The sequence below is a fragment of the Phyllostomus hastatus genome, unplaced genomic scaffold (assembly GCF_019186645.2).
Source record: "Phyllostomus hastatus isolate PE091 unplaced genomic scaffold, TTU_PhHast_1.1 phas_scaffold_317, whole genome shotgun sequence".
Lineage (NCBI taxonomy): Eukaryota > Metazoa > Chordata > Mammalia > Chiroptera > Phyllostomidae > Phyllostomus > Phyllostomus hastatus.
This window is the reverse complement of record NW_025334023.1, coordinates 15,465,120-15,484,127: the sequence shown is the minus strand read 5'-3', so window position 1 is coordinate 15,484,127 and position 19,008 is coordinate 15,465,120. Positions and strand designations below refer to the sequence as shown.

The window sequence follows — 19,008 nt, the reverse complement described above, 5'->3', positions numbered from 1 at the left end:
CTTTTTTTTTCTCAGGCCAGGTTTTTATTTGCATCTGGGCATGATAGGGGTAAAGCGGATCATGCTGATGAAAATGAAGCAGGCAATGGTAAATATGGCCCAAACCATCCAGTGGACTGATTTTTGTGTGTGCCACTCCTCCTGCTCTCATTCTATCTCCAGCTTCTTTAGGTTCTAGTCAGGCATATTGAGTGAGTGCAACATGGTCTGATTATCCTTTGTGGTGGCATTCTGGGTAGCCAGTGTGTTGGGGTTAAGGCTCTGGTCCAGGCCTTGCTTTTCTTCTGCCAGCTTCTACTGGAGGTTCTGGTGTTTCTGTAGGACAAGGTCTAGCTTGGCTGCCAACTGCTTCTCGTCCCCTGGCCTGGGTCCTACTGCCCCAGTTCTCTTCCTCACACCCAGCTTGGGCTCCCTAACAGAGCCCATGGCTAGCAGCTCACTCCATATCTCACTGGTGTATCATGCCAGGAACTGTAGATGCACCATCTTGGTGGCAGTACCTGCTCCCTTCCTGTGGTTGGTGCAGCTGGTCTCTGAGGAGGAGGTCGGTGTCTCCCTGCAGCATCCAGTAATTACTTCAGAAAGTAATTACTTACTTCAAAAGTAAGTCAGCCTTGTGGGAATATTCATTGATCACCTCAGAGGCCTGTTTGCTTGCCTGGGCTTTCAGGGTATGCAACACGTCCTCAAGGACTCCCAGGTCCTTGTCCAAATGCCTCCCTGTCACACTTTTCTGTTGCCATCTCTCCACATCAGGTTTGGCTTCAGCCTCAACAAAGCCATCACCAACCAGAGGTACCACGCCCTTTCACCCCAGAAACTATTATTTTCCAAATCTTTTCATTTCCTATTTAGTTTCTATTTCTATTTTTTTCTAGTATGTTTTTCCTGCCCACCATTTTTATGAAACCAAACAAAACAACACTTTCTGTAGTGAACATGACTGCACCTTTGCAAGTGCCTTACTTTGGAACAGATAAAGGAACAACATCTATTGTTTGAAAATACCTGATTGCAGAGTGCCACAGGACTACTGAGAAACATTAACTGAGGTAATTCAGCTCCTGGGGCAGTTTAATTTGAAACAATTGCAGTTGTGAATGTAATTATGCAGCCTTTCCCTCTGGTGTATAGGGGAGAGAGAACCAAAGGGACCTTCAGCAAGAAGCTAGAAGAGACCACTTCGTAGGCAGCAGAGCTGTTTCTGTGCCAATCCTAGAGCACAGTTTTTGCCTATTAAGAACAGATTCCGTTGGTTCAGTGAGTGTTTGTGAAGACAGAGATATTCAGACACATGGCTATAATAGAACATTTGCACATTCAAAAACCCACCTAAATTTGCCCCTGGGGCACATGGGAATGATGCCAGGAATGCATGTTTGCCCAGAAATGATCATGGAAATACAGTTCCTACTTACTTAGGGTGACTTCAGGCAAATAGCCCAGCCACCCAATGCCACAGGTTCATGCCAGGGCACACTGGTTTCCACTCTGACCAATCTTCATGACACTGAGATGGCCTCCTCTCCAGAGACTTCCCTTGTTCTAGACAGCTGGGTTTGGGCTCCATGTCCAAAAGTCCCTTCCATGTTCTGGTCCTCACTGTCATAGCCTACTTTCTTCCATGCCATTAGTCCAGGGGAATCTGTCAATGTTGCAAGTCCAGGGTTGCCAGGCCCTGCTTAAAGGCTTCCTTATTACTCATCAGATAAAGTCCAGATCACTTAACCTGGCTCTACGTGACCTGACCTCTACTCAACTCTTTGCCTCATGGCCCATCATCACTTTATCCTCACCCCCCCGCACCTCTATGCTATCACTACCGAGAATGATGCATAGGGCCTTGACACATGATCACTTATCTTGTTGGGTCCTTGCACACACCACTCCCTCCCTTGCCACATTCCTCCTTCCTTGGTCCACTCATGGAGAGATCACTAAGCACCTCTTCTCTGGGAAGCTTTTTCTGACATCTGCTCTCTTCTGTTCTCTCCAGAGCACTCTAGACTTTTCCCCCAAAAGAGTAATTACTGTTTTCATCATTGCAAGAGATCATCAAATGTAAGATATGTCTCACAGAAATGTGAAGACAAGAAAAAAATGTGGAAACTAGAATTGATAAATTCTAGTACCATGACTTTCTGTTTATTCATCTCTCTCATTAGACCTTTTGAGAGCATGTGTTCTGTCATGTATTTCCACAACTGAGTTCCTACCATGTTATCTGGTTCATATCAGGATCTTAATAAATGCTTTTGGTTTTTTAATAAGCGAATGAGATTTTGAGGGTGGGGACTAGGTGATGTTTTTAAAGTGTCCACATATGACCCACAATAGAGCAAAAAAGCCAGTCTTTATCACTCCTAAAATGGGGTAACAAGAAATTTTTCCCATTATAAGCCTTTAAAAAAAACTTTAGAAAAAGTAAATTATTTATTCAACCCTGAACATCTTCAATGTGTGAGACTGTGTGGAAGAATCTTTTACACACATTGTCTAATGTTATAGCCACTAAATCTCTGTGGTGGAGATGGACTGACATGTTTACAGATTAAAACAAACTCAAAAAGGAAAATTATTTGAAAGGTCGCATATTAAATGGCAGAGAAACGATTCCAATCCAACATTTATATCTCAAAGCCTTTAGTTTTTATACCATGTTTCTTTGCCTCCCCTCATCCCAGTATTTCCCCAAATGTGAGATGCCTGCAAGAGAATGATACAAAGAGAAAGTATTAAATAACATTCTGACAAAGTTATCCCCTTTCTCATTTAGTCTTTTAGATCATACCAAAAAAACAAAAACCAAAAACAAAAAAATACTCTCCCTTTGCTCAACATGTTGACAAGCAATAGCACCCAGTTAGGCTATTTTTCCTGCCTTGATCTATCACCACTTGATGCTCTTCAGATTGCTTGTATCAGTTCAATAAAGGAGTGCAGTTTCAATAATATTATATGCAGGTTGTTTCAATGCACAAAGAATGTTCAAATCCCATATTGCCATGTTTCCTTCCTCTTCAAAGGATCTTGAAAAACCTATACACAAAGAAGGAAAGGACCCTGTTTTATTAGCTGGGCCATGGCTGATAGAACCACTGATACATAGCTGACACTTGAGACCTAAAGGTCCTTATTCCTCAGCTTGAATCAAAACCTCACACTTGTATTACCCACTGGAGGCCTCATGGTATAAAAATATTAATTATCAACCAACATTCTCAGCCAGATGCAGAAGGAAAGATGTGGGTAGATGTCATACATATGGGAGGTAGAGTAGTTGGGGATGGGCTAGTTGGTTGGTTCAGCTAAGGAATAACCCCTATGTGATGAGAAAGGAAAAGAGCCTTACACATGTGCATATTCTTTACATGCACAGTGACACTGCCCATTTATTTATCTAACTTGTATATATCATACTACATGCCAGGTTTGACTTAAATATTTTAGATATTAACATAACTGTGTGATGTAGGTACTACTACTAGTCTATAGATGAGAAAACTGAGGCACATTAAATAGTTTCTCCAAGATCGCACAGCTAATGGATACCAGCATTTGGAATCAACCCCAGATAGTCAAGCACAAGTGATCATCTTGTTAAGACTAATGTAATCAATCAGGTTATCCACTAGTGTTCCCCTTGAAGGACTTAGAAAGGTGGTATACAGAGAAATGGGAGAATTATTCCTTGGATGCTGTCAAACAAGATTAAGAAATGGTTCCATTGCATTAACCCTTAAACATTGCAGTCTAGGTGTTATATTGGTCAATAATTAATTTACTATACAATCACCAAATTCATGAGCTTTCCCTTAATAATGCCAGTAATTTGCCACCACTAACTAAATATCATCTCTTCTGATGAGAGGCCATCTACTAATTTTTAGTTAAACTAAACTATAAGCAAAATTATAGATACTGTAAAATTATAAATGCCCATATCCTGGAGAATTTGTATGATTCTATAGGCCAAATAAAGGATTTACCAAAAGGCAGATCAATTTATAAATTCTTTCCAAGGGAATTGGATATTAACATGGAGGAAATTTCCTGAGGAAGCAGTTTTAAAAATAAGGAAACCATACATCCAGGTTTATGTCCCTTATATCCATGTATGTTATCCCTGGGCAACCATTAATTGTGCCCCCTTTCACTCTCAGAAATTTCCCAGGCTGGAGATCATAGTATAAGGTTGCTCCATGTCAGGGCCATAACATAGTCCATGTCAGGGACTTCAGTCTCCACTGTAGTGGGAAATAGGAGTACAAAAATAAAAGACACATTCCCTGACCCCAAGAATCTCACAGATTAGATTTCATTCCACTTTGATGTAGATGCATAAAAAGAAAATTACTATAGTACAATAAATGCCACAATGAAGAAGTCAAAACAAGGTGTTAGGTTAGTAAAAGACACTAAATACAGAGTGAAGAAGCTTGAAGGCTTAGAAACTTCTTCCAGGAGAGTTAACATTTCAGTTGAATCTTAAAGGATCATAAATGCTAATCAATATTTGAGGACATGGCAAAAGATGAGCATTCAAAATGGAACAAATAGCCCTGGCCAGGTTGCTAAGTTGCCCTATCCCCATACGCAAAAGGTTGTGTGCAGGTTGGTTGGGGTGTGTGCAGGAGACTACTGATTAATGTTTCTCTCTCTCTGTCAAATCAACAAACATATTGTCAGGTGAGGATTAAAAAAATGCAACAAATAAACTTAGATGAGATATGTGAGGGAGTTAATAACACTGTTCAAAAAGCATAGGATTTGGGATCAAAGTGTTAGATTTTGAATTCCAAGTATGTGAAATCCCAGCTCTGTGTCTTTAGGAAGTTACTGAACTTCTTAGAGTCTTGGTTTCTTTATGGGTAAAATGGAGAACAACAGTATCTAACTCATGGGATTGTTATAAGGCTTGAATAAATTAATATATGTAAAAACCTTTAACAAGTAGGTGATGAATAGTAAATGCTATAAAAGATGGGTTATTGTTAATTTAATTAGGCTGAAATATGTAGAGCGTATGCATGTGAATATCTTATGTTGAGAACAAAAATCAGTTTCATGTGTGACATAACCAAAGAGTTTTTACTTGACCCTAGGGGAAATAGCAGTTATTAAAGGGGAGTACTATAAAGCAGACTGGATTCTTTAAAAATGAATCATTTTTGGTAAGTGTATAGAAGATGGATTGGAGATGAGATTAACAGAAGGCACAGAGACAGGCTATGTAGTAGATGAGGAGTGGCAGCAAGGAAGGAAAACAATGCCACCACTCTATCAGGAAACGTATAGGCAGTATCACCTGACTCCCTGTCAGAACTGTCACCGTGCTGATGTGACACCCTCACCACAAGAGCAAGTTAACCAAGTTAAGGGTGTGGAGATGAAATTTGAGTTTTCAACACAGTAATACTTTTATCATCTATTTTATAAAGGTTACATTTAGGAGTGACTGAATGTTAAAGCTACATAAGGGACCTAAAAAATGATTTAGCTCCAAGGTTCTCTATTTTAGCTACCATTAAAACACCCTGGGGAGATTTTACAAAATAATACTCCCCAGACCCCACATTTGGTTAAATAAGTAAGAGTCTAAGAGTGAAGCTCAAGTGCTGATGTATCTTTAATGATCCCCAGGTGATTCTAATGTTCAGCCAGGACAGAGAACCACCCAATCTCATCCAACCCCCATGCTGGACAGAGGTGGAAGATGAGCCCCAGAAACTCAGCTTCTTTTAGGATGTGGATGGTAATTGTGTTATCTGTCTTCCCTAGAATATATACATACAGTTTCTTATATACTTAATAGTTGGGATCTCTTGGACATAGTATATTTGGTAATTAGTTTATGAGAGTGCTAGAAGTGGGAAGAAAAATTAATACATGAAAACAAAATTGCAAAAATAAGGGAAAAAAGAGAGGAAGGGCTTTATGCAAATGGAAATGAAACCACATATGTATCCTTCTGATCTAGGGGAGATGAGGCCTCCTAAATTATGCCAAATGTGTTTCCTCCTTGGAAAAACATAGTTAGGAGAGAGCAGAAAAAGCATAGAGATAAGAAGAAAAAAACATCACATGACTTCAAGGGGCTGTGTCTGTCTTGTTTACTTTGCATCTTCACCATCACAAAAGTGAAGAACTTTGCAAGTAGATTAGTTTCAGTCCTTAGTTAAGGACTAAATAAGTGGAAGGAAGAATGTAAAAAGAGCAAAAGAGTCAGGCAGAGTCACTCATTCACTTTTTCTGTTAGGTCCATTCAATTTTTCCAACAGTTTCAGAGATGATAAAATAATTTTCAGAATGTTCAATTCCTTTATATACTGGGCTTCTTTTTCTGCCATAAGCATCCTTGAATTTCTTTGAGACTGAAATATGCAGTGGTCCCTGTCTTCTGTCTGATGGTCCATGTAGAGAAGGCAGTCATTGATGCTCTGTGTATAAATGAGGGCTCAGCAGAGAATAAGTTCTGGACTTAAAACTGGGCCCTATTGGTTATCATGTGATGTGGGGGAAAGGTCCTTAACTTCCTTTACCATCAGTTTCCTGATGGAAATGGGTATTACTATGGAACTGATGCTTGTGTCCCCTTCAAATTCATATTTTGAAGCCCTAAATCCCTAAAATGTTGGTATTTGGAGGTGGGGCCTTCAAGACATAACTAATACTAGATTAGATCATGAGAGTGAGGCCCTTATCACTCTATGAGGGGTTCGTGCCCTTCTAAAAAAAGAAGTTGGAATCTCTCTCTCCACATGCATGCACCAAGGAGAAGCCATGTGAGGATATAAGAAGGCATCTATCTGAAAAACAGGAAGCAGCCCCTCACTAGATTAAAAATCTTCTGGAACCTTGATGTTGGAATTCCCGTACTCCAGACTGTGAGAAATACATATTTGTTGTTTAAGCCACCCAGCCTATGATATTTTATTATTAGCAGCCTGAATGGACTGACACATGTATGGGGTTATTGCAAAGGCTAATGAGGTGATACATATAAAGTTAGTAAGACCTTTAAAGTTAGTCACCACATGATAAGTGCTCTTAAATATTATTTTATAATATTTATCATAATATTATATTAAAATATTATATTATAGTTATTGTTGTATTACTATTTTAAGTATTGTTATTTGATCCATTCTACTTCTCACTGGTGAAAACAAAGAACCAGAATGTGAGAAACTACAGATATTACAAGAAGCTCATAGGGGTGGATACAACTTTATGGTCCTTTGCCCAACCTTTTATTTCAAAATAAAACTCATTACTGGGCTTTGCTTTGCCTGCCTGTAGCTCCACTGCGATCACAGATTGGAAATTAGGTGTTTTAATGTAATACTAAATTTCCCTATGCCATCCTTTAGATATCTAATCCTATCACAAGATGGTAAGTTTCTTGAAAAAAGGAATTCTTATTCTTTAGAGTATAATTAAATAAATTGGAAATAGTGTGACTGAAAAGAGACTTCTTTCTCACTTTATATATCTTCCTTAGAAATCTTGATTATTTCATGGGAAGGTAAAACACAGGACAGGGAGGGTTATGTGTGGGAAGGACTCAGCCCTTTCTCCTGCAGACAGACATCCATCAAAGATTTCTTTTTAAATATGACAAGATTTTAGACTGAATTCTCTGTTTTGTGCTGACCATCTTGAGAAAACATGTGATTAAGTCAAAAAAGATGTATAATCCCCCAATTCCAAACATCCTTATGTCTTAGTTTACTGGGACTGTCATGACAAAATGCCACAAACTGGGTGGCTTAAACAACAAAAATGCACTTTCCCACAATTATGGAGGCTGTAAGTCCAACATCAAGGTGCCAGCAGATTTGATTCCCTCTGAGGCCTCGCTCCTTGGCTTGCAGACACCTCATTCTGGTTCTTCTTCACATGTTTGCTCTTTTGTGTATTTCTGAGTGTCCTAATGTCTTTTTCTTAAAAGGCCTCCAGTCCTATCTGATTACCTCCACACACAGGGACCTCATTTAACCTTAATTCCCTCTTTAAAAACCTTATCTCTAAATATGGCGATTACATTCTTAGGTACTGGGGGGTTAAGACTTCAACATATGAATGGAGGTGGGGGAACACATTTTAGCCAATAATTCCTTATTAATGATTTTTAATTTAATGAGTAATATGTTTTTGACCCTATTAAATGGTCCAAAAGTACCTCCTGAGTTACTTGCAAGTACACAGCACCTCCCCATAAAACCAAGTAAACACCAAATATTGAAGATTGCTGAATTTCTGTTTGAATTCATAACACAATATCATAGGCTGAGTCTCCAAGAAACAGACATTGAGAATATGCATGCATGAGCTTTACTGAAAAGTGTTCTTGACCACAACATCTGTGAAGGATGAGCAAAGCAGGACTGGAAAGAGAAGCTGAACTGTGAGACAGTTGCAACAGAGAATTAGCACCCTCAAGCTAGATAAACTTTCAGGGTTTCCTCCTTTTGAAGCAGTTGTTCCCCTTTATCCTTCTGCACCTGTGTGGGTGGGGAGTGCCTTGGACAAGGCAGCATTCTTGTGTCTGCCACAGTCTACTCGCTGTACTCCCTGGATCTAGTTACTTCATGTACTGAATTTACTAAGAATAGCTGTTGCAAGATTCTGATTGGACTTTTTCCCAAGGAACCATACACAAGAAAGGCCGATGAAACAAATTATAGGTCCCACATGTGAAGCTGACCTTGAGTGCTTACCTGATACTATTTGTTATCTTTACCTTCCTCTACCACCTATTCTAGATTTCCCTCACTCCAAGCAAGCACCATTGGCTGTCCTTGTCTAGATGGCTTACCTACTAATCGTGATGCAGTGCTTCGTTCCTGAATGGTTTTAGTTCTTGGTCACCATGTCTTTCATATATCATGGCTACTGCATTTGTTACTTTTCTGTCATGATGGGGCAGGGAGGTACCAAAAGACACTCCAGTGATTCACCCAAGCAACAGTCATATTTTTCTCTATCATTATGGTCACAATGTACTGGCATCTCTTCTCTTTTTTATTTTTTAATTTTCTTTTTTTAAATTTTTATTTATTTATTTTTAGAGAGCAGAAGGGAGGGGAAAAGAGACAGAGAGAAACATCAATATATTGTTGCCTCTTATATGCCCTCTACTGGGGACCTGGCCTGCAACCCAAGCATGTGCCGTAGACTGAGAATCAAACCAGCAACCCTTTGGTTTGTAGGCCAGCACTAAATCCACTGAGCCACACCAGCCAGGTATCTTCTCTTCTTGAAAGTTGGGTCAGTGATGTGCCAGCATAGTGGTTCTTTTCTTTGCTTGATGAGCTCTTCGCCTAAGAAGCTGGAAGTGACAGAGTGACAGCTAAAGCTAAAAGTCTACTGGGATACTTGTGTCCCCTGTTGTGTTCCTATTTGGAAACCAAGACATATAGAGCCACAAAACCTAAATGTATGATGATGGAAAGCACAATACCCTACTTAGGATCATGTTAAATGGAACCACTAATAGTGTCACTGCTTGATTGCTGAACTGTTTGGTTGTTGAATGAATTCAACCTACTGGACACACAGCAACACTTCACTTATTAAAGATGTTTATTGTATCTTAGAGAATGGCATTTCGTACTTGCAGGACACTATACTCAAGCTAATACCTTAGTTGTGCCTTCAAGATTCTGTCCCATTACTCTATAAGGCTAGCAGGTTCTAGACTGTATACTATGTGATAGAACCAGTGAATCCCATGGGAATGTGACCAATACCACACCCCTTGGCTGATCAGTGAGTCCCTTGGTCTAGTGCAACAGTAGGCAGGATCCTATGTTGGTAAACCAAACATTCTGTGAGCCTTCATTTAGTGGTGCTGACTGAAGCCTTGTAGGCAGGAAAGATAAGTCCATTCATGCAATATGTATGTTGATATCAGTCAGAATAAATTGTTACCCCTTTCAAGGTGGAAGAAGTACAACACAGACAACATACCACCATGTGGTTAATTGGACTCCTTGAGCATGGGGACTCAACTTGGTCTCTATGGCTTATAAGTTGAACCTATACAGATCAATGATAGAGAATGAGAGTCATGCTATTGGATCCATGATTAGCTAACAGATACTCTTGAGCCCATTCTACCAGCAAAGGGGTGGTCACTGACAAAGAATGGCTGCTTGGTGCCTCCTCTGTGGTGGATGCTTTCTGATGAACTATAATATTCAACACAAAGCTCTCTTTACACGTCCACCCCCATAGGTGGTTCATACATATATCTTTTCCCCAGACTTCCTAGTGGCTGCCAGTTTCCCCCTTTTATTCCTTGCAGCCCCTAATTAACCAGTCATTCAACACTATATATCTGTATATCTATATCATCTATATCTATATATCTATATCTATATCTATATAGATATCTATTCTATAGATATAGATATATCTTATCTATATCTATAGGTATATAGATATAGAATATATGTACAGATATAGATATATAGACATAGTTTTCTACTTCAGTCCACTTTTCTTCCCACCCAGAGTGGATAACTGCCAAAGTGCTGCCCACTGGGAGGATTTTCTCTCACCACTATTTTTCAGGGCTACCCCGAGAAGGTCTGTGGTTTGGCAATAGCCCATTTTTGCTTTGTACTCATAATCTAGCTCATCCATTAATCAAGCTTATCTTTTTTCTCTCTATCACTGGGTCATAAGAAACTCCCCATGCAGCCATAGGTGTTAGCTCTGGGAAAATTACTGATTTAGCAGTGGTGGATTCCATAGGATCTGGACTTTTGTGTTATACTAGTGCTTACTGGCTTCATACACATTTGACCCAAACTGTACCACTTTTTTATCTTACAGCAGAATGGCACTTCACCCTCCAAAGTTGTCCCCATGTGAAAGAAGAGAGTCAGCCTTAGTACCTCCACATTGGAAGGAGGATGCTCTCATGGATGTTGGGTGCCTAGAATGAAGCAGCTTCTTAGATCCTTTGGCTGAGCTAACTCCTGGAGAAGGGCTCAGTTGTGACTTGTCAGCAGTCAACACCCCAGGCAGCTGAGAGAATAAATACCTTGGTCCTGAAGAGTCATCTTCATGGCACTCCACAGCAACCACTGCCCATATTTGACAGGATTATACTGACAGAGATAAGGCCTAAGAACTAAGGGAAGTTTGGTAACTCTAAGCATTGCTTGAGGTCTGATTCCAGGAAGAATTACACACACACACACACACACACACACACACACACACACACACATATATATATATATACTCCAGTGAAGGTCTAGAGTCTCTGTTTCTATCTACATGTCTGAGTCTTCTCACAAATGACCTGAAATGACCTGATGAATATAGAAATAGCCTATCTGGTTGTTGTTATGAAGCCTCAGTTTTCTGCACCTATAAACTTGAAACAGCTACAGTTTCTGCATAGGTTGTAACTATTTCTAGAACATGGAGGCTTATCAATACCCAAAAACACATAGCTAAAAAGTGAAGGGAGAGAACATTTGGTCTCAGGAAAAATGGTTAAAAATCCTTCAATTTGTTCAATCTACTGTACATCTATAATTTCTACTTCTAAAAACCTTATCTTTAAGTAAAATAGGCCACTCATTCAGCAAATACTTATTGATGCCTCCTCTGTACCAGGCATAACGCCAAGCCATAGAAATTTAATAGTTAAGAGTACATGCACCCTGGTTGGATGGCCCAGTTGGTTGGAGCTTTGTCCCATACACCAAAAGATTGTGAGCTCCATTCCCAGTCAGGGCACATACCTAAGTTATGAGTTTGATCCCCCAGTGGTGGCATGTATGGGAGGCAACCAATTAATGTCTCTTTCTTTCTCTCTTGCTCTCTCTCTCTTCCTTCCTCCCCCTCTCTATAAATCAATTAAAAAGCATATCCTTGGGAAAGGATAAAATATGAGGATACTTGCTTTGATGGAACCTCCAGTCTACTTGTAAGGATTCACATTTATCAAACAGCCACAAAGTAAATAAAAACTTACAATTGTGGTAAGTGCTCTGAAAGAGAGGAATGTGGTTCCTTGAGTGTCCATATTGGAACTGACCTAATCATGGAGGTCATGGAAGATTTTCTTAAGATAATGTCTACTGCTTAGAGATATGAAACATTAGTAAAGTTGACTAGATGAATAAATTTTTTTAAGTATTCAAGGCACAGGGAACAATATGGGCTGAGATCCTTTGGCAGAAGAAGGCATTGCACATATAAAAAAAAATCAAAGGAAGGTTATTCTGCCTGGAGAAAATAAATGGGAGTGTGCAGCATAGTGAGATGTCAGGGGTAAGCAAGGGCCAGACCATGCAAGATCATGATCAGGACTTTTGTACTTACCCTGAGAGAACTCACTAAATTGTTTTAATTATGGGAGGTTGTAATATGATTTAGGTCCCCTAGCTGCAAAAATGGATTGGCAGAGGACAAGACTGGGTAATGACAAACAGTTAAGGGACTATTGCAGTTGTTCTGATAAGGTGGTGATAGCATAACTGGATTCAGTTGGTAGAGCTGGAGAAAAGGGGGTGGGTTGGAAAAATACTTAGTGAACAAAACAGCACTCTATGCTGGATTACACATGGAGAGAAGATGTCTAGGGTCACTTTCAAGATTCTTGGTTAGCATAACTGAATGGAAGTAGTGCCAAGTTGGACACACATAAACATTTCCAGGCAAAATGTGATTAAATATTTCATTAGCTTACTTGCCCACAAAGAGATTCTATTAATTTAGAGCCATGGCCTGCAATACAGTCCTTAATTTTTTACTGTGAATTCTGTAAGAAAATGATGAAAATGATAAAAACTCTGTTCAGACAAAAGCACTTTGCACTGACACACAATTATGCACGTATTTTATGGGTCAGCTTAATCCATGTTAATTTCAATTCACATGGCATTTATGAAGTCCATGATCTGAGGCAAAAAGGCTCTTCCAGATCTTTATTCTAAGTGTACCCCATTACTTCACTTGCACACAGTTGGAAGACAGGGAACATGATTTTGTACCTCTGTTACAGTTACACATTTATCGTATTTTACTGTTGGTTAACAAGTGAGTATTGAGTGGAAACTTGCAAATCACTATCCTACTCCTCACAAGGAATCACAAAACATAAATGCTCCTGTGGGAAGTCATTCAAAATTGCATCAATCCTTAATGACAGAACCAAACACAAGAGTCCTCTGGCAACTGCTGTCAGAGAAAAGCAGCTCTCCTTCAGAGAAAAACTGCCTTATGTCAGCTCCTTTTCACATTCCTGGCTTCATGTGGCCTTGTGGGGGGGGGGGGGGAATAAAAATATTTCCTCCCCAGGGTAAGAGTCATTTGGATGCAGCTGTATTTGAAAGGGAATTGCTGACTTAAGATTTGATTCCATGATGAGCATTTCATAAACATACTATATATAGTAATTATATACACTATATACTGTATATACATGAGATATAAATTATATGCTAAATCAGCTCCTGTGTCAATTGGACATAATGGAAAAGAGAATCAGTGCTTAAATTGTAGCTGGAAGGCTTACAAAGAAAAATATTTTAAAGGAGAACCATATACAGGGATATGCAATATCACCTTCTCCAGAGCCTTTTCAAATTACACATCAACTGACATGAAATTTAGCCATAATCCTTAGAGTTTAGGGATAAGTTTGATACAGTTCAAAGATTTCTTCTATTTCTCTCATTCAAAAACCTCTTAAGGGCTTACTGCATGCCAAACACTGTCCTAGTACTTTACCTACTTTATCCATTTAATCTTCACAATAATTCTATGAGGTAGGTACCATTTTAGAAAACCCATTTTACTAAGGAACAAACCAAAACTCAGAAGTGTCATATTATTTCCCCAGCAGGATGCTATCATCAAATATCTAATGCCGTAATCAAATCCAGGTGTGTCTGACTTGGAACAGACAAGTGCTGTCTTATAAATGACCACTTCACCTAAGCTAGACATCCCAACTAAGTGGAAATAATAATGAGTAGTTTAATATCCAAATGATGTGCCATTGTTAACTGTTACAGCTATACAACTACCAATGATGTGTGCTGATTTCTTGAAAACTAAACTACAGCTCTTCTTTCAGGACCATTGTAATTGAAAGACACAGAAAAACCCACTGGGAGATATTCAAATATTAAAAGCAAATTTAATCTAAGTCACCACGGTAGAATCATATCAATGTTTTTTTGATAATGAGAAATATAGAATTACTTGGGATCTGGAGGAATTTCTTTAAAAAATATCATCCATACTTATTTCCTATAAATGCTGACCTGGGACCTTCCAAAGCAGTAATACAATTACACAAAGTATAAATATGCTATTGCATGAAAAGTTTCTTCATGTGAATCTCAGTATTTTCTCTTAGAGAGTAAGTAGGACAACTCTATTATAAAAATAATGAAAGTATATATTTGGAAGAAGGCTGAGTTAAGGAATGGTCAGGCAGTAACTTTTTTCAACATCTAAGAACTGTGTATTTTTAAAATATAAATCATTCTTACATGTTACATAATCATTTTTAGAGGTTGTTAAATTTCAATTAGACAAGGCTTTTTGGCCTTCTTCTAAAAAGTAAGAGGCGGGCAAGCTTTTTGCTATATTGTTTCTGCTTGTCAGAAGTCACACCTAGATGGCTGTAAATAATCCCTTCCAATTATTTTATAGCCTTTGATCTAGACACATAACTTATCTTTGAATTCAGCCATTAAACTCATAGAAGGCCAAGGTTTATATGGTTAAGTTCATGGCTCTTTTAAGAGCAGGTACTTCGTTAGGTAGAAATGGTTCCATTTGAAGATCCCAGTCTACAGTCTACAGCCATACCACCCTAAACACACCCGATCTCATCTGAAGATCCCAGTTTACACTTAGTCTTCAACAAAAAGTCTGGTGATGGATGTCCTTTTGCATTTTCGCACATTCATGCGCAGGAGAAATAGTTCATCTGTACCTATAGTCATGTATAATCAATAGCATAAAATTATTCTATAGCCATTAACACTAATGTATACAATAAAATAAAAATAGCTATAATATTGCTCTCTGAAAAACCAAGAAAGTGCATAAGTGAATAATTCTTAGTTCTATGGTCATCATGGTCCTCTGAGTGTGCATTTAAAAACATTTAGGGCCCTGGAGAATTGCTGGTTCAGTTTACAGCTTGTTCAAGCTCATTAGTCTGATCCCATCAGAAAAGTTAGATGCTCTCGGAAGGGTGGAACTAAAAATGAAATTATGCCCAGTGTTTTTTTTACCCTTATGCCCTTCGGCAGTCTTCATTTACATTCATCCTACCTCACATAAACTTTGTCATGTCCTTGTACTTAGCTCTACACTTTTTTTTGTTCTATTCATTGTGCCCACCTGTGATGCTCTTCTGCTGCACCAGTCCATATGAGACTCTTCCTATACTAATGTATTACAGCAATATTGTGGAATACATGTTTTTCATAGCTTCAGTTCGCTTCAGGAACTCCCAATACACAGGAATTGGATTTCACCAAGCTGATAAATCATAAAGAAATAGATTATTTAATAAAACTCAAAATCCCAAATTTACTTTGTAAAGGAAGTTGTCTGATTATTCAACATACCTATCTCTTATTCAGTCATGCTGGTAGTAAAAAGTATCATAGCTGCCATTTATCGAGACTGTGAAATGGATACTATTAACCCCAACTTGAAGATGAGAAAACCAAGGTTCAGAGAGTTCAGGCAACTTGTATAGATCAAGAATGAATTAAGATTAACCCCATATCTGTTTCACTCAATAGAGTGTTCTTAATCATTACATAGTACATCTCCTCAGAGCTTGATTATAAGGCTCACATTTAGACTGCCTGAAATGTCCCTCCCACTCTTTCATCACTTAAATCCTATTCTATGCTAGGAGTGTTTCTTCCCTACTCCTAATATTTCCTCTCTATGAGGGATCCTAGTTAGTGTGGCCCTGGGCTTCACTGCAAGCAGGTAGAATGGCATCTCTAACTGGTAAGTGTGGAAAGAATAACTAGGATCAGTCCCCCTTCACCTTTCTTCTGTAGGGAGTGATCCTTCTTTGAGAGCAAGAGCTGTCCTGGGTTCCTAAGGTTTACATGTACAGCCTGTCCATGCGGAGAAGTATGTCCAGTCTACTGATACCTTGTTGGGTGGGTAAGTCTGCCTAGTTCTGGGGATCAGTTTAAAGAAGCCCACTTGACTCTCCATTCGACTAGTATCCTAGCTTAATGTCATCAGTAATTATGTTGATACTTTGCCCTATGCTTTCACTAGCTTTTTCAGAATTGGACAGGGATGAGGGGTGCAGTTTGGGATCCCACCCAGACACCTATGCTCTACTTTCTCTGAAAAGCCTTTCACAGAAATCACCTTTCCCTTTCCTATCTCCACAATACTTTGTGTTTCCATACTAGCCTTTATAACAGGTTCGTTTATGTTAATAACATGTTCTACTACCCATGTGAAACTACAGAGGCTTGGAAGTGTCTTTCATCCACATATCACTATACCTCCCACAGAACCTAATATAGTGTTTTGCAAATAGTAGGACCTCAGAAAGATTTCTGTTGAATGAATTGAATTGAATTCAATTGCTTCTGTGTCATATCATCTTTGCGTATAGTCTTAAACTTTTTTTAAATTTATGCTTTCTTGAATTCCCCAGTCAGTTAAAAGCTGTAGGAAGTACATACTCCTTTTTGTCTCCTCTGCAGTAGACCATTCAGTGTAGCGACTCAGGCTCAGCAGAGAAACTATTAAATTTTTGGCCATCTCACTGACCACGCACCATCATTTCCACTGGGAGAATTGCTGGTTTGGCTCTCTTCACATTCACTGTGATTATGCACCCTATACCACCCCCAGGTGCAACCATCATGAAAGGTTACCCTGGAATTAAGAGAGTTGGCACCTCAGAAATGGTAACATTTTCATGATTGTAGCTGAGGCATCTTCACAAGCAACTGGGAGCCAGCTGCCATTAAATCTATATTAAGCAAGAGGAAACCTAGCGTTTTCCATTGTAAATGGAATGTTGTTGCATATCTTAAAGTTTTATTCCAAATGAATATGAGCATGACAGTGTTTCTAAAGCAATGAATTTAACACCTAGCATTTTAAGAGCTTGCACTTACTGCCAAAGCACTAATTAAGCTTTATAGATGAGAGACTAAGTGACTCATTAGAGGTCGCAGAGACCATCAGTGTGGGGCTTTTGAATGTCATAAGGGCCTTGTATGAAGGTCAGGCTCTGTTCATTCAGCATTATTTTTATGTGAAGTTCATTCTGTAGCTAATCATAATCCAGTTCATTTATGTACTCATTCATCCATTCATGTGTCCATGTCTTAAAACATTCGAAAAGCTCTTGTTGAGCATATTTACAAAATCTCATAGGAGGTGCTAGAGACAGAAATAAACAAATCATCACTCTTGCCCTTAGGGAAGGACAGATCAAAAAAAAGGAATTATTAGAGTACACAGGCTATGAGATAAAGATGCTATGGTAGGATGAGAGGGTCTCCACCCAGGAGTTTAGGAAAACTCCTTAAAGGAGACCAGGTTTGAGCTGCATATTAAGGGATTTCACAGGAATTATTCAAAGACAAAAGTAATGGTGCAGAGCTTCCAGTATTTTCAGAACAGAATTTCATCTGAGAACTACAGCAGATAAGGACTGAGTAGGGCTGGGACCAGATTATGAAGAGCCCATAGGTCACACTAAGTAAATAATTGATGATGTCATCCTCAAGCAGGAGGGTGACATCATAAATTACGCCATAAAAAGTTCACTGTGGAACCAGGGAAATAGATTGTAAGCTGTTGTAATAATCTTGGATAATAAGAATGAATGGGATGGATAAGAGTTTTATTTGAAAAATACTTATAACAGAATGACAGGACTTGTTCATGATTAAATGTCAGTTTGTTGGGGGTTCAGAGGAGAGACAGTAGAACACAAGGTAGGAACTGTGAAGAACTCCTAAAATTCTGGCTTAAACAGGTGAGGAGGTAGTAATATCTATTACCAGTGTTAGGAAAATCAAGATGATATGGAAATGTGGGAAAATAAATAAATCCAGATGTTGAGATTGAAGTATTTGTGGAATATCCACATTACAGTGGACGGATACAGTAGAGAGTAGCTGGAGATTAAGGTCAGGAAGCATAAAATAATCATCAATGTAGTGGTTGAAATTATAAAATCATTTCCACATCTAGCCATGCTAGACTTGCTTTGACTTCACAGATAGCGTTTCTTACTTCTGATAGGATCACTGTCAGATCTTCCAACATGGCTGAGGAATGATTATTCTTTTGAAATATCAAACACCAGAATTATGACACATCTACTCATTATTCTTAGGAATATAGGAAAATGATTATATGAATAAGTACAGTACTTAAAATATGTTAAAATGTGATCCTTTCTCCAGTAATAGAGGAAAAAAAAAAGACGTGGTCACAGTGGGATTTGAACAAGCCCCTGTTTAACATTATTAGAAATGCAATATCCTCTCCTATACCACCTTTTATGCTCTCCTCTGTGCATCCTCCACTCTTTCCACCCTCACCCCATGGAATTTGCTGAGCTGACTGCATTTTAACCCTCCAAATGTCAGTGGTAAATCATTTAAAGAAGATCCAGAAAAGTGAGGCCCTCTGTGTTCTATAACTTTCACATATCAGGTTAAATATATTTGTCTATATGCTGCTTTAAATTGGTTCTCTTCCAAACTCCACATATGCAAGTTTCATTTGTAAAGCTAACCCAAATCACTGACCAGAGAGATGAATAAAGATGTGGGGCCAAAACCGAATGTGAAATCAGTGACTGTAGAATTTACTTTCACAGCTCAGTTCAGGCTGGACCTCTGGCCTAGAAAATTTCCACAGCCCCTCTCGCTCCCAGACCCACCCTGACGTGGAAGGGCACTTTACCACGCCACCTCAGATCACCTTGTATCTCTGGAGCTAGAG

General features: G+C 38.9%; 1 protein-coding gene and 1 pseudogene across 3 annotated transcripts in view; one reads left to right on the top strand and one right to left on the bottom strand.

Moving 5' to 3' along the window:
• The window catches only part of GRM5 (glutamate metabotropic receptor 5), a 475,017-nt gene that overhangs the window by 279,099 nt on the left and 176,910 nt on the right, over positions 1-19,008 (top strand). The window lies entirely within an intron of this gene.
• LOC123805303 lies at positions 25-18,324 on the bottom strand (annotated as a pseudogene).